The sequence below is a fragment of the Eubalaena glacialis genome, chromosome 3, assembly GCF_028564815.1.
Source record: "Eubalaena glacialis isolate mEubGla1 chromosome 3, mEubGla1.1.hap2.+ XY, whole genome shotgun sequence".
NCBI lineage: Eukaryota > Metazoa > Chordata > Mammalia > Artiodactyla > Balaenidae > Eubalaena > Eubalaena glacialis.
Window position 1 is genome coordinate 34,258,461 of NC_083718.1, and position 14,766 is coordinate 34,273,226.

Consider the following 14,766-nt stretch of genomic DNA (forward strand, 5'->3'; position numbering starts at 1 on the left):
TTTCAGTACAGCTGGACCTGCATTCTGAAGCCATCAGCAAGAGGAAAAAGAGGTTCTCTAAATGCAAGAAAGATGGGCATTCACTCTGGAAAGTTCCAGACAGATGTGAGCACTCTCACTCACAGTTTCAGCAAAGTTAGACCAGTCAAACAGAACAGTAAACAATGTGGAGAAACATTATCTTCAAAATGTGCCCAGGGTATAGGGGTAGAGGATCAAGAGGTACAAACCATTACGTATAAAATAAGCCACAAGGATATGTTGTACAACACAGGGAATATAGCCAACATTTTACAGTAACTATAAATGGAGTATAACCTTTAAAAATTGTGAACCACTATATTGTACACCTGTAACTTATACAATATTGTACATCAATTATGCTTCATTTAAAAAATGTGCCCAGAGTGATTGCTGGTGATAGTGGGGAGGCCAGCATCAAGTGGGCCCCTGCAGCTCTGCCTGCTGCATAGTAAGGGGAGGAACAACCAGGAGAGGCTAGAGGGGTCTGCACAGCCACTGGAAAGACACTGGTCAGAGAACAAAATGACAAGCCACAGACTGAGAGAAAATGTTTGAAAAACATAAATCTGATAAAGGGATGGTTGCAGAATATACAATGAATTCTCAACTGAATAATAAGAAAACAAACAACCCAATAAAAAATAAGCAAAAGATCTAAACAGATCTTCACCAAAGAAGATATATTTGGCAAATAAGCACTCAAAAAGATGTTCAACACCCTTAGTCATTAGGGAGGTGCAAATTAAAACCACAATGAGATACCATGAGATACCATTATATACCTGTTAGAATAATGGCTCAAAAAACCCCCAAAACTAAAAACCTTACAATACCATGTGCTGGTGAGGATGTGAACTGAAACTTGCATACATTGCTGGTGGGAATAAAAAAATAGTACATCTACTTTGGAAAACAGTTTGGCAGATTCTTAGAAAGTGAAACATACAGTTACCATATAACCCAGTAATCCCACTCCTAGGTATTCACAAAAGAGAAATGAATATATATGTCTACACAAAAACCTACATGTGAATATGTATAGCAAGTTTATTCATAATTGCCAAAAACTAGAAATAAGCCAAATATCTGTCAACAGGAGAGTGGATAAATAAACTGTGGTACATAATACTATGGAATACTGCTTACCAATAAAAAGAAATGACCTACTAATACATGCAGCAAATCAGAGGCATCCCCAGTGCATTGTTAAGTAAAAGAAGCCAGTCTCAAAAGACTACATCCTATATGATTTCATTTATATGACATTTTAGGAAATGCATACTCTAGGGACATAATAAAGATCAGTAGTTACCAGAAGCTGGGATTGGGGGGTAGAAGATTAACCAAAAAGGGGTACATGAGAACTTTATGGAATGATGGAAATGCTCTGTATTTTGATTACAGTGGTGGTTACATAACTGTATGTGTTTGTAATATTCATAGGACTGTACACCTAACAAAAGTGAATTTTATTCTATCTAAGTTATACCTCAAGAGACCCAACTTGGGGAAAAAACCTCTTAAGGTATGGGAAAAGACAAATTAAAACCTAGGAGAAGATATTGGATATACACATCTGACAAAGGATTACTATCAAGAATATATAAATAAGTTCTATAAGTAAATAAGAGGATAAACAATCCAATAGAAAGATGGCTAATAAACATATTGATGATTGGGAAATGCAAATCAAGACCATAATGAGATACCAATTTACACTCATTCGATTTGCAAAAATTATTAAATCTGATGATATCAAGTGCTGAAAGAGGAACAGAAAATAACAGTGTTGGTGAGGATGTGGAGAAACTGGAACCCTCCTACATTGCTGGTGGGAATGTAAGATGGTGCAGCCTTTATGGAAAACAGCATGGTGGTTCCTCAAAAAATTAAAAACAGAATTATCATATGATCTGGCGATTCCACTTTTGGGTATATATAAAAAAGAATTGAAAGCAAGGTCTCAAAGAAATATCTGCACATCCATGTTCACAGCAGCATTATTTAAGATAGCCAAAAGGTGGAAGCAACCCAAGCATTCATCAACAGATGAATGGATTAACAAAATGCAGTATAAACATATAATGGAATATTATTCAGCCTTAAAAAGGAAGGGGATTCTAATGTGTGCTACAACATGGATAAACTTTGAGGATACTATGTAAATTGAAATAAGGCAGTCACAAAAGGACAAATACTGTATGATTCCACTTATATGAGGTACCTAAAGTAGTCAGATTTCATGGAGACATAAGTAGAATGGTGGTTGCCGGGGGAGGAGGGATGGGGAGCTGTTCTTTAATGGGTACAGGCTTTCAGTTTTGCAAGATGAAAAGAGTTCTGAAGACTAGTTGTACAACAATGTGAATGTACTTAACACTACAGAGCTGCACACTTAAAAATGGTTTAAATGGTAAATTTTATGTCATGTATATCTTACTACAATTAAAAAAGAAAGATAATGATTACTTCTGGTAGTGGGGGAGGTGGAGAGAACAGCTGAATGGTTGTAGTGGGACCATAAGATTAGATATTTGTTATTCTCAAAGTCCTACTTTTTGCAGTAGGTGGTAGATTTGCAGGTACTTACAATATTACTATAGATAAGTAGGTACAAAAATAGCCAATTAGGAAGGAAAGCAGGTAGCAAGGAAGGAAGGTAAGAAGGAAGGAAGGGGGGAAGGAGGGAGAGAAGGAATAAAAGAGAGAAGAGAAACAGCAGGGCATGCATGGACCAATGATGAGAATTAATCATGAATCAAGGATTATAATTAATCCAATGCTGTGTACCTAAGGTTCTCCCCTGCAAAAGTCTGTTCCAATGGGTCAAAGGAATCCTAGATTACCTAAAATGAAAGGATCTCAGAAATCTCTAATTGAATTCCATCATTCAATGTGATGAGAAAAGGGATGCAGAAATAGATGAGAAATGTGAATAATGCTCAGAGATGTTCAATGATCTCTCTGTCACACAGCTATCTACGTTCTAATCCTTTCTCAGCCATGTTTGTTAAAACAGGCAGCAGCAATGAGGGCAAATTAAGAACAGACATCCATTCTTACACTAACCATCACTTTTAATCCTTACAACATTCCTATAAGGAAGGCATCATTATCCTGATTTTACACATTAGAAATCTGAAGCTTAGTGATGTTAAAAAAAACCAAAAACTTGCCTAGCATCTCTCAGCTGGTGAGTGGCAGAGCCAACACTCAAACCCAGGTTGGTGGGTGTCTCCAGAGCCCACACTCCTTTGATGCCACGTGGAAGCCTAGTTCACAGCAATAAAGCAAGATTCCAACTGCTACTTTGTGAATGGCCCTGGATTTCTTTTAAAAGTTCTTCTTGTGATTATATCAGAAAATTGTCATTATGCCCAAGGGGGAAAAGGGGTATAATTACACTTGGTTTATATATTCCATATGTCTTGGTTTTAAAATATACCATGAATGAGAGACAAATTTGTAATGGTAACATGACCTTGCCAGAGAAATGTTTTGATTTATAGAAAACTCTTCTTAAAGAAGATAAAGTAGGTATGTCATAGCAATTGGACCCCTAGTTCTGTGACTAGAACCTAGGAAGAAATGCTCCAGTGAAAGACAGGTTCCTGCTTCAGATGGAAGAGGCTTGGAAAAGATCACAAACTGGTAGACAGGAGGGGGTGAGGGCAGCACTCTACAAAGGCTGAGCCATCATCAGGGATGTGGGAAACACCCTGAGTCTTTGACTCCCAACTGGGCCTCAACGACATGCTTCACAGAACAAGCTAACAAGTGAAAATGGGAATCTGACTCTATCAAATTATCCATGACATTTTTCACAGAACTAGAACAAATAATCCAAAAATTTATATGGAATCATAAAAGACCCAGAATTGCCAAAGCAATCCTGAGGAACAAAAACAAAGCAGAAGATATAACTCTCCAGACTTCAGACAATACTACAAAGCTACAGTAATCAAAACTGTAGTATGGGAACAAAAACAGACATACGGATCAATGGAACAGAATATAGAGAGCCCAGAAACAAATCCACACACCTATGGTCAATTAATTTTCGACAAAGGAGGTAAGAATATAAAATGGGAAAAAGACAGTCTCTTCAGCAAGTGTGCTGGGAAAGTTGGAGAGCCGCATGCAAATCAATGAAGTTAGAACACACCCTCACACCATGCACAAAAATAAACTCAAAATGGCTTAAAGACTTAAATATAAGACATGACACCATAAAACTCCTAGAAGAGAGCATAGGCAAAACATTCTCTGACCTAAATCGTACCAATGTTTTCTTAGGTCAGTCTCCCAAGGCAATAGAAATAAAAACAAACAAAAACAAATGGGACCTAGTCAAACGTACAAGCTTTTGCATAGCAAAGGAAACCATAAAAAAACCTAAAAGACAACCTACGGAATGGGAGAAAATAGTTGCAAATGAGGCGACTGACAAGGGCTTAATCTCCAAAATATACAAACAGCTCATACAACTCAACAACAAAAAAAACTAACAACCCAATAGAAAAATGGGCAGAAGACCTAAATAGACATTTCTCCAAAGAAGACAAACAGATGGCCTGTAGGCCCATGAAAAGATGCTCAACATCACTAATTATTAGAGAAATGCAAATCAAAACTACAATGAGGTGTCACCTCACACCAGTCAGAATGGCCATCATTAAAAAGTCTACAAATAACAAATGCTGGAGAGGGTGTGAAGAAAAGGGAACCCTCCTGCACTGTTGGTGGGAGTGTTAAGTTGGTGCAGCCACTACGCAAAACAGTATGGAGGATCCTTAAAAAATCAAAAATATGATCCAGCAATGCCACTCCTGGGCATATACTTGGACAAAACTATAATTCAAAAAGATATGCACCCCTATGTTCATAGCAGCACTATTCACAACAGCCAAAACATGGAAACAACCTAAATGTCCATCGACAGATGAATGGATAAAGAAGATGTGGTTCATATATATAATGGAATATTACTCAGCCATAAAAAGAACAAAATAATGCCATTTGCAGCAACATGAATGCAACTAGAGATTATCATACTAAGTAAAGTAAGCCAGAAAGAGAAAGACAAATACCATATCATATCACTTATGTGTGGAATCTAAAATATGGCACAAATGAACCTATCTACAAAACAGAAACAGACTCACAAGGAGATCAGACTTGTGGTTGCCAAGGTGGGGGGGGGGCGGGGAGGGAGAGGGATGGACTGGGAATTCAGGGCTGGTAGATGCAAACTATTACATTTAGAATGGATAAACAAGGTCCTACTGTAGAGAACAGGGAACTATATCCAATCTCCTGGGATAAACCATAATGGAAAAGAATATTAAAAAAAGAATGTATATATGTGTAAAACTGAGTCACTTTGCTGTACAGCAGAGATTGACACAACATTGTAAATCAACTATACTTCAATAAAAAAAAAGAAAATGGGGATCTGACATTGTTCATGAGAGACATTACTATCACACTTGTCCCAGCCATGTGCACATGGGGAGAGGACTCACAAACCAAGATTACCCGCTACTTAGGACCAAAGGGGAGGAGCATGAGACACAAGGCAATTGAAACCACTTCTATTCCCACTTCTTTTTGCTTGTAGATGCAACCAAGTAAATCTTTTTTTAAAAAAGTGGTAAAATATACATAACATAAAATTTACCATTCTAACCACTTTGTGTACGGTTCAGTGGCATTAAGTACATTCACCTTGTGGTGCAACCATCATTACCATCCATCCTAAGAACTTCTTCATCTTCCCAGACTGACACTCTGTACCCATTAAACAATATATCCCCATATTCCCCCCTCCACTTAGCACCTCCAAATAAATCATTTTAAAGTACTTGCGATAGAGTATCGAGTTTAGTCAAAACATGTGGGTGGGCTAGGGAATCAGCCAGTCAAATTAGCTGTGAAGTCACTGAAGCAAAGACAGAACCCTAGTCCTCCAAGACTTTATCAACACAATGGGAGGATGATATTCTCAATTCCTGTACTTGGTTGGCTAATCCCACAATGCTTCACCTACTCTGTGCCCCCACATGTGCAGCTGCCCGTGGCTGAGGAAATACATACCTCGATGCTGTCTGGCTTCATTTTAATTCATGCTTTTGAATCTTAAGGGGGCCTTTAATGGCATGTGACAATCAAATGCATCTCCCCCTCATCTGCTCTCCCAGATGGCAATTCATACCTTCCCCTTTCTTCTTAACCTCCAATCTCTCCTTCTCCATTCTTTTTTCCTTTGTTTTCATTTTTATGATGAACTATAATGAAGTACTATGAAGTATAGTGAGTGAATCTCCATATGTACACCAGCCAACATCGACAATTACTGACCCAAGGCCAATCACATATTATCTAACACACACACACACACACACACACACACTTCTCCCCCACTTCTCCACTGGATTATTTTGAAGCAAACCCCTGTTACTGTATAATTTCATCTATAAATATTGATTTTTTGGCATCTATCTCTAAAAGATGACCCTTTTACACAACATAACCTCAGTAACATCACACCTCCAAAATTATCAATAATTTTTATTATCAAATATCCATTCAATGTCTGAATTTCCAATGGGCTCACAAATGTCCATTTTTTTACTGTTTGAATCAGAATCCAAATAAGGTCCACACATTAGCTGATATTTATGTCTCTTTTAATCTGTAAATTTCATTTCTTTATTTCCCTTACACTTTTTTTTTTTTTAAAGAAACTGGGGTTGCATCTCTTTTTTTTCCCTTACACTTTATTTTTTTTAAACTGGGATTCCCCCACCATTTCTTGGCTGATGGCCACTTTTATTCTTTGACAGAAAATAGAAGCAATGAGTAAGAACTTCCACAGGTGCCACCGCTCCATTTGCCTACCTACCTCTGTCTTGTATGTTTCACCTTCTCTCCCATATCTGTGGATGACCCATCTGTGCTCTGGACTCCATCCCCTCTTGCCCACTCAGCAACAGTGCTCCAGCAATTCTTCTCTTCCTCCTGCCTCATCATTACTGGATCCTTCCCACCAGCTTACAATGCTGTGATTTATCCCAACCCACAGATTAGCCTTCTCTTGCCCACACTCTTGCCTCTGGCTATGGCCCTATTTCTCTTCCCTTTACAGGAAAAATCCTTACAGATCTGCCCACGCTTACGTCCTCCAATTTCTCTTCTCCAAACTTCATTTAAACCCGTACCAGTCAAGATTCCCCCTGACAATTCAACCAAAACTGGTCTTATGAAGGTCACCTCAATAGCGTAAGTCCAGGGGTAAATAAACTCCTAGCTCTCATCTTTCTTGCTCCTAACACAAGTGATCACTCTGTCCTCCTGGAGCACTTCCTTCACTTGACATCTGGAACAGCACAATCTCCTGATTTTCCTCCTTCCTTATTGCTGTTCCTTCTCCATTTCATCTGCTGGATCCTCCTCTTCCTCCCAACTTCTAGTGTTGGAGTACCCCAGGCTCGGTCCTAGGTCTTCTCTACATGGGCCCTCTGCCTTGTGATCCCATCTAGTCTCACAGCATTAAACACCATCTGTATGCTCAAAACTCCCAGTTTTACATCTCTAGCCCAGATCTCTCCACCAAACTTGGGACCCACGTGTCTAACTGCCATCGTGGCACCTCCGATTGTATTTCTAACAAGTGTCTCAGAGTCTGAAACTCAGCTCCTGATCTCACCTTCTTCCTCCGGCTCCACCGGCACAGTGGAGTCCCATTTCATTTAATGACAACTCTTCCAGGTGTTCATGACAAACCCTCGAGTCATCTCCGACTCCGCTCTCTCCCTCTCACCTTGCCCCTGAGCATCAGCAAATCCTATCACCTCTTCCTGGAAAAGGAGTCTGCTCTCTCCTCGCTTCCTCTGCTGCTCTTCTCCTGGTCCACACCACCATTCTCGTCTACTGCTTTATTTTTCTCCCTCTGATCTTTGCTCCCACGTTCCCTTCTCAGTAAGGAATTCCTGGTCACCGTGTCTAAAATTACAAACCATCTTGCCCCAACAACCCTCTCTGTCCTCCTTACCTGCTTTATTTTATAACTTCTTAGCACTTATTACCTCCTAATGTACCACATATTTTTACTTATTTTAGCTTGGTTATTACCTGTCTTTCCCTATTAAAATGTAAGTTCCTTGAAATACAGGGATTTTATCTATTTACCATTATATTTCTGACATCTAGAACAGTGTCCAGCCCATAGAAGGTGGTCAAAAATATTTGTTGAATAAATAAATACATTTATACATGCAGCTATAGTAAAAAGTATCTCCTCCACACAGGCTTCCTGGAGTCCTCTGAACCTCCCCAGCACTTAGTCTGAAATGCAGCAGTTAGTATTATGTATTACTGCCACGACTCTTAGTCTTATTTCTCCCTCTAGACTCTGGGTTCTCTGAGCCTGAGACCTGGTTTCCCACTTATCCTTTCTCCCCCTCAGCCCTACACAGCGTTGATCATGAACTAGCTGTTCCTGCTGCTCAGGCTCTCAAACCTGTGTGGCCTCAATATTTATTTTGGCTAATATTAATCTCTTATATTTTAATAAACTTTTTGTTTTCACAGATGATCTTTTTTTTCAATATTATCACCACCACAACCATGTGAGGAGGAAAGGGAAGGGTATCTATCTATCTCCCCTTCAAAAAATAACACTGGTTATTAAATGATTTAAAATTGTCAAAGTATTTCAGCATATTCACTATAATTGACCCTCATAACCTCCCAGTATGGTAGACATTACTGTCATAATTTCCATCTTACAGGTAAGAAAACTGAAGCTCAAGTGATTTTTAAAAATCCTTTATCTGGGGATTTCCCTGGTGGTCCAGTGGTAAAGGATCTGGCTTCCAATGCAGGAGACGCGGGTTTGATCCCTGGGCAGGGAACTAAGATCCCACATGCCGCAGGGCAACTAAGCCCGTGAGCCACAACTACTGAGCTCGCGTGCCTCAACTAGAGAACCCACGTGCCGCAAACTACAGATCTTGCGCATCACAACTAGAGAGAAGCCCGAGCGCTGCAACGAAGAGACCTCACGCCGTAAAGAAAGATCCTGCGTGTCTCAATGAAGACCCCGTGTGCTGCAACTAAGACCCGATGCAGCCAAAAAAATAAGGAAAATTTTAAAAATCCTTTATCTGAGGGAAAATGGATTCGCCTTACCCAAGGTCATACAGTTAGAAGCAGGAGAGCCAGGAATTGAACCTGGGTCTCATGATTTCACATCGCGTGGTCTTTCCTGTCCACCATGCTTCCTTAGTTTAATATTGATGGGAAAACGGTGGTCCTGGTAGCAGAGAAAAGGAATGGAGGAGAATTTGCTCAAGGTGACATGTAAGTCATTTGTGGGACAAAAGCAACAGCTTCCTGATTAATCCAACATCGCCTTCAGTAGACCTCGAGTTCTCTTTCTCTCTTGCCTGACATCAGCAGTCATGGTCTCCACGGGAGATGCGGGGGAGGAAGGGCAGGGAGACAGAAGGATTCCATTTTTGCCAAGGATGGCCAGACAAATACAACGCGTGCTAGACAGTGCTCTAGAGGCACAGCTGTCCTCCAGAGGCGGGAACTGGCCCAACCCGTGCCACCAGCCTCGCCTGTGCAGCGGAGTGTGAGTTGTGAGCCAAGCTGGGGTTTGGATGAGGGGAGCAGAGAGATAGCCTGGGTGTGGCAAGCTATCTGTCTCTGTTCAGGAGCTTCTCCTTCCCTCCTGCCAGGGTCACAAGGAGGCACCTGAAACAAGCCCTGGGCAGAGGAGACTGGCTCAGCCAAGACGGGCACAATCTCTGACATGACTGACTTCACTGGCTTCCCATTTTACAGATGTGATGAGCACTTGCTGCTTTTGCAGCTTGCCAGGAAAAGGCAAGAAGAAGCAAAGGTTTCAAAGCCCTCTGGTGGCAGTGTGGAGTCAGAAAGGCTGTGACTTTTCTTTATAGCTTTGGTAACTTTGATCATTGTGCTCTTATTTATTCTCCTATGTCTGTGCTTTCTATCTCTCCCATCAGCCTGGGGGCTCCCTGGGGCTGGTCTGTCACTCCCCTTCAGGGTGACTTCATGAACACAGGAGCTGTGCCTCTCCCATCACATTGGGAGCTGTCCGAAGGCAGGGGCTGTGCCTCTCCCATTAGACTGGAAGCTACCCAAGATTAAAGGTCATATCTCCCAATAGCTTTAGAATCCTCTGAACCCCAGGGATCCCATCTCCTCTTTTAACCTCCCCCAACACCAAGGACAGGGGCCTGTATTCTCTCCTCCCCTGCAATCTGACCTCTCAGAAATCCATGAACCACACAGGACCCAGTCAGGCTCCTGGGAGGAGATCAGGCACTCAGCTCGTCCTGCGATGCCCAAATCTCACATATCTGGACTGAGATGCAGAGCACACAGGCTGCACTTGGTCTCTCCGTTCCCTCCCTGCCTCTCCCTCCTGGCTTCTGGCCCCATGAGCCATGCTGCCCACTCTGCGAGCAGAGAGAAAGGAAGGGCTCTCTCAGCCTAGCAGCACAACCCTAGTTTAATCACAGAGTGCTTTGCCCTCACAATTAGTCGTTTCATGCTTCCTCTTACAGTTTAATGATAGGAAAAAGAAAAAGGTTCTTCCTGAGGAAGAAGTCTACTTCATTTTTTCAGATAACAAGGGTTAGCTATACAACTTACAGTGTCTCCTTTTATACCGTATCTCCTAAGAAACTTAGTGGGGGAAAAATCTGTGCTCAGATGGAATTTATATCTCCTCTCAGTTCATGGGTTTTATTATTTTATTCCAAATTTAATCACCTTGTTTTATCTAAGCCATTATAAGAGTCTTCAAATCCTAAATTATACAGAGATGCATTAAAAATTATATTGTGTGTATATTTTGTCTTGTTAATGACCTGAGAGGACAAAATTATGTAGTGGTTCATAAAATGGGCTTCAGAATTAGAGACCTGGATATACATCCCAGCTTTGATTAGTTTACCAGTGAATTACTAACTGTGTGGCTATGGGCCAATTACTCAACCTCTCTGAGCTTTGGTGGCCTCATCTATACATTGGGGACAGTATCTCTTCAATCCATTCTCACTGGATCTAAATTCCTTACCCTGGTTTACCAGGCCTTCCCCTCCTGGCTCCTGCCTATCCCTCTGCTCAGCTACCATACTGTACTTCACAGCCCCACATGCTCACAGGCTGTTCCCGTTGCCTGAAACTCGCTCCATCCCAGCCACACCTGTCATCTTCTTTCCTGCTGGGTCCTCATCACATCTCGGTTTAACAGTCACTGCCTGGGCGAGGCCTTCCTTCATCCTCTACTTTAGACCAAGCTAATCCCTGTCTGCCGGCCAGTGCTTCCCAAACTTCAGTGTACATATAAATGAATCACCCAGTGATCTTGTTAAAATATGGCATGTCTGGGTGGGGCCCTACATTTGTTATTTCTAACAAGCTGTAGGTGATCTGATACTGTAATCGAGCAGGACCCTGTGGGGCCTTCCCAGGACAGACCCCTATGCTGTAGTTTCTCTCTGAAGTACTTAGATAATAGTATCTGATGTGTATTTCCTGGGTTGTTATACAGATGCTAAAACCACCACCAAATGGAAGAAATGGACTACATGGTGATCATGAGCATGTAGCCCCCAGACCTACTGGCACCTAAAGATTGATAATGTTAACCCCTGTGACACCACCTTCAACCTCACCATCAACCAACCTCACCATCAACCAACCAGAGAAATGTTCATGAGCTGATCACACACCTTGGGATGTCCTTCCCTCACCTTGCCTTTGAAAATGCTTTGCTGAAACTCTTCGGGGACTTCAGGGTTTTAGAGCATGAGCCACCTGTTCTCCTTGTCTGGCGTCTTACAATAAACGCCGCACTTTCCTTCACCACAACCGGATGTCAGTAGATTGCCTTTACTGCGTGCGGGTGAGTGGATCTGTTTGGTTCAGTAACAATGCTGCTGGGAGGAGTACCCTTGAGAGTGACACGGCACCCCTGCATGCCTGTAATCACTTGTTTAATGATATCTGTCTTTCTGCTAGACTAAGATCCCTACTCCAGCCCCTAGAACAGTGCCTAGACAAGAAGTGCTCAAGAAGTGTTGACTGATCAAACTGAGCAATATCTATAATGTCTTTAGCCTGGTTTCTGGTCAGACTAAAAAGGATTCAATAAATGGTATCAGCCATTATTATTAATAATATTATTATATGCTCACTACAGCTTCTTGAGGCAAGAACCATGTCTTTTACTTCTTTTCCACCCCAAATAGTTCTTAGAATGGTCCTGGACACAAAACCAAGGCCTAGAATGTGTTTATTGAATGGATGCCTAAAGGAACAGTGAATGAGAGACCCTGGTCCATGGCCCTTTATGAGTGTCCAACGTACGTAGAATATCACAATTAATACATCCCCAGCCTTTCATATAAACCCAAACCCTCCTTTCTACCAATTCCTGCTTGTGGTTAGGAGCACAGAGTTAGGAGCACACACACAACAGAGACCAAAGAGTTACTGAGAAATCCTCAGAGCAAACAAACAAGTGACAGCCCAGGAAGGAGGGTATTGTTTTAAAAATTATTTCCTTAGTCCTCAAAGAACTGGAACAAAGCAGGATTGTGTTGGCTGCCTCCCCTGCAAGAATTCACATTCTAGGCCTGTCTAAATGCTACTCAGAATACAATTACTAAACCCAAAGAGCAGCAGCCACAGGCGGGGGCTGTGATGCTACCCCTCCCACCAGCTTCACAGCAACTTCAGGCAGTGAACCTCAGCTCTCTGCATTCAGCTTTTCTGATTACCCCACCCGGCTCCCCGCCTCCATTTTGTTCCTTTTGGCCTACTCCATGCTGTCTTCTTCAGGCCAGAGAGTGGGCAGAGCTGTGTGCAGTTCACAAGCTTCTAAACAAAACAATCTCAAGGAGATGAGCGGACCAGGCCATCTCCAGGCAACCTAACCCACTGGCAGAATGAATTCCCTTCATTCTCAACCTCCTACAGATTAGGGAGGAAAGTAGAAACCTGGGGAAGGCGCTTGAAGACTTTGTACCTCCAAGTAGGTGCTTATAGGGCTAGAGGGACCACTTACTTATACAAAGGGGGTTGGAAACATCAACCCGCAAACTCAAATGTAGGGTCTTAAGTATTTAAAAAATGAGTCTTGAGTGCTGATCTGCATTTTCTTCATATGAAGAAAATGTAAGAAAATAGGATTAAAATCAAACCAACAAATATTTACTAGGAAAGATACTGTGGGGGGTAAATAGAAATAAGATAGGACACTGTCCATGTGGTTTACAATCTTGTTACGGGGATGAGATAAATAAGAATAGTAAATAACAATGTGGCATTTAAGTAATGCCTCAAGGCTACAATATCAGAGATATTACATTTAAAAGTCAAATGAATAGTTCAGGTATTCCAGTTTATAGGCAAGGCCTTTCTGGAGACCACATCTTAAAGCTCACTTTTGTAAGGTGAAATCCTGTTTCGGTCACTCCAGCCACATTCCGTGTCGTCAGCTAAAATCAGAATGTGAATGAATAAAAGCAGTGAGAATGGATGCTCTATTAGGCAGTACCCAAAGAGCAGAGATCAATGACACAAAGGGGCAGATGTGTTCAGAACCCTGATGTACAACAGCAAAAGTGCTTCGGAGTTCAGAGAAGGAAGAGCTGGTGGGAGACTCATGGGGAGGGGTGGTGGCTGCCAGGAGGTGGGATGGGGACTCTTGAGCAAATTGTTAGACAGTCTAGGTCTTGGAAGATTAAAGAAGGGGTAGAAATTAAGTCTGGCAGGAAAGGCATGAGTCATTTGATACTAGGTTGTGTTTGTACAACGATTCAAGCCTGGTCTTGAGGGTAGGAAGGATGCCAATTTGAATGGAGAGGAAAGTTCGTGTAGAAGAGCAGTGGAAGAGGACTTGGAAAGAACGTGGAAAACTTTGAATGCTAGACTAGAGGTTTTTTCTTTTTAAATTTTGCAAGTTACACAGAATACATTCTTGCAGTAAAAGATTCAAGTAATACGGAACCCCTCAACACCTTCTTCTCTCACTCAAGTCTCTTCTACATAGACAACACTGTTATTGGCTCAGTGGCTATCCTTCTGTCAGGCTAGAGACTTCATGTAACAGGCAGTGGGGACTCACTGGAACTTTCTAAGCCAAGGACTGTGTTCAAGTTGGGAACAGTCAGCAGAGGTGAGCAGGTGACTCCTCAAGAACAAAGTAATGCAAGGCACGAGGTTGAAGAGACTGAATGGTGTAGGAAGAAGAGAGTGAGCAAACAAGCTTGAAGACACATTGAGATTGACCGATGGAAACTGGGAATGAGGGAGATTCATCACAGACAGAAAGGAGAATAGGTGGTAAAATATTTTAAAGGGAGGAGCTGAAGGGGAGACCAGGAGTACAGAGGACAAGGTCCACTACAAACAGAACAAAGATGATAGGAATACAGTGTTTCCAAAGTCAGGACTAGCTGCACCAACCAAGATGGTGAGGCAAGTGGCTGCAATATCAATTTAGAACTGAGCAGAACCCAGAGGGCTGATTCAGTATCCCAAGCAGGAAAGACCTCCAAGGAATAACAGAGGCCAACGAAAGGTGGTAGGCAGAAGGATCTAGTCAGTATTTTAAAACCTGACCTGTTACCTGCCTCAGTGGTAAAATAACTGTTTTTGCTACACAGTAGCCACTCAATAAATGTTGGATTGAAT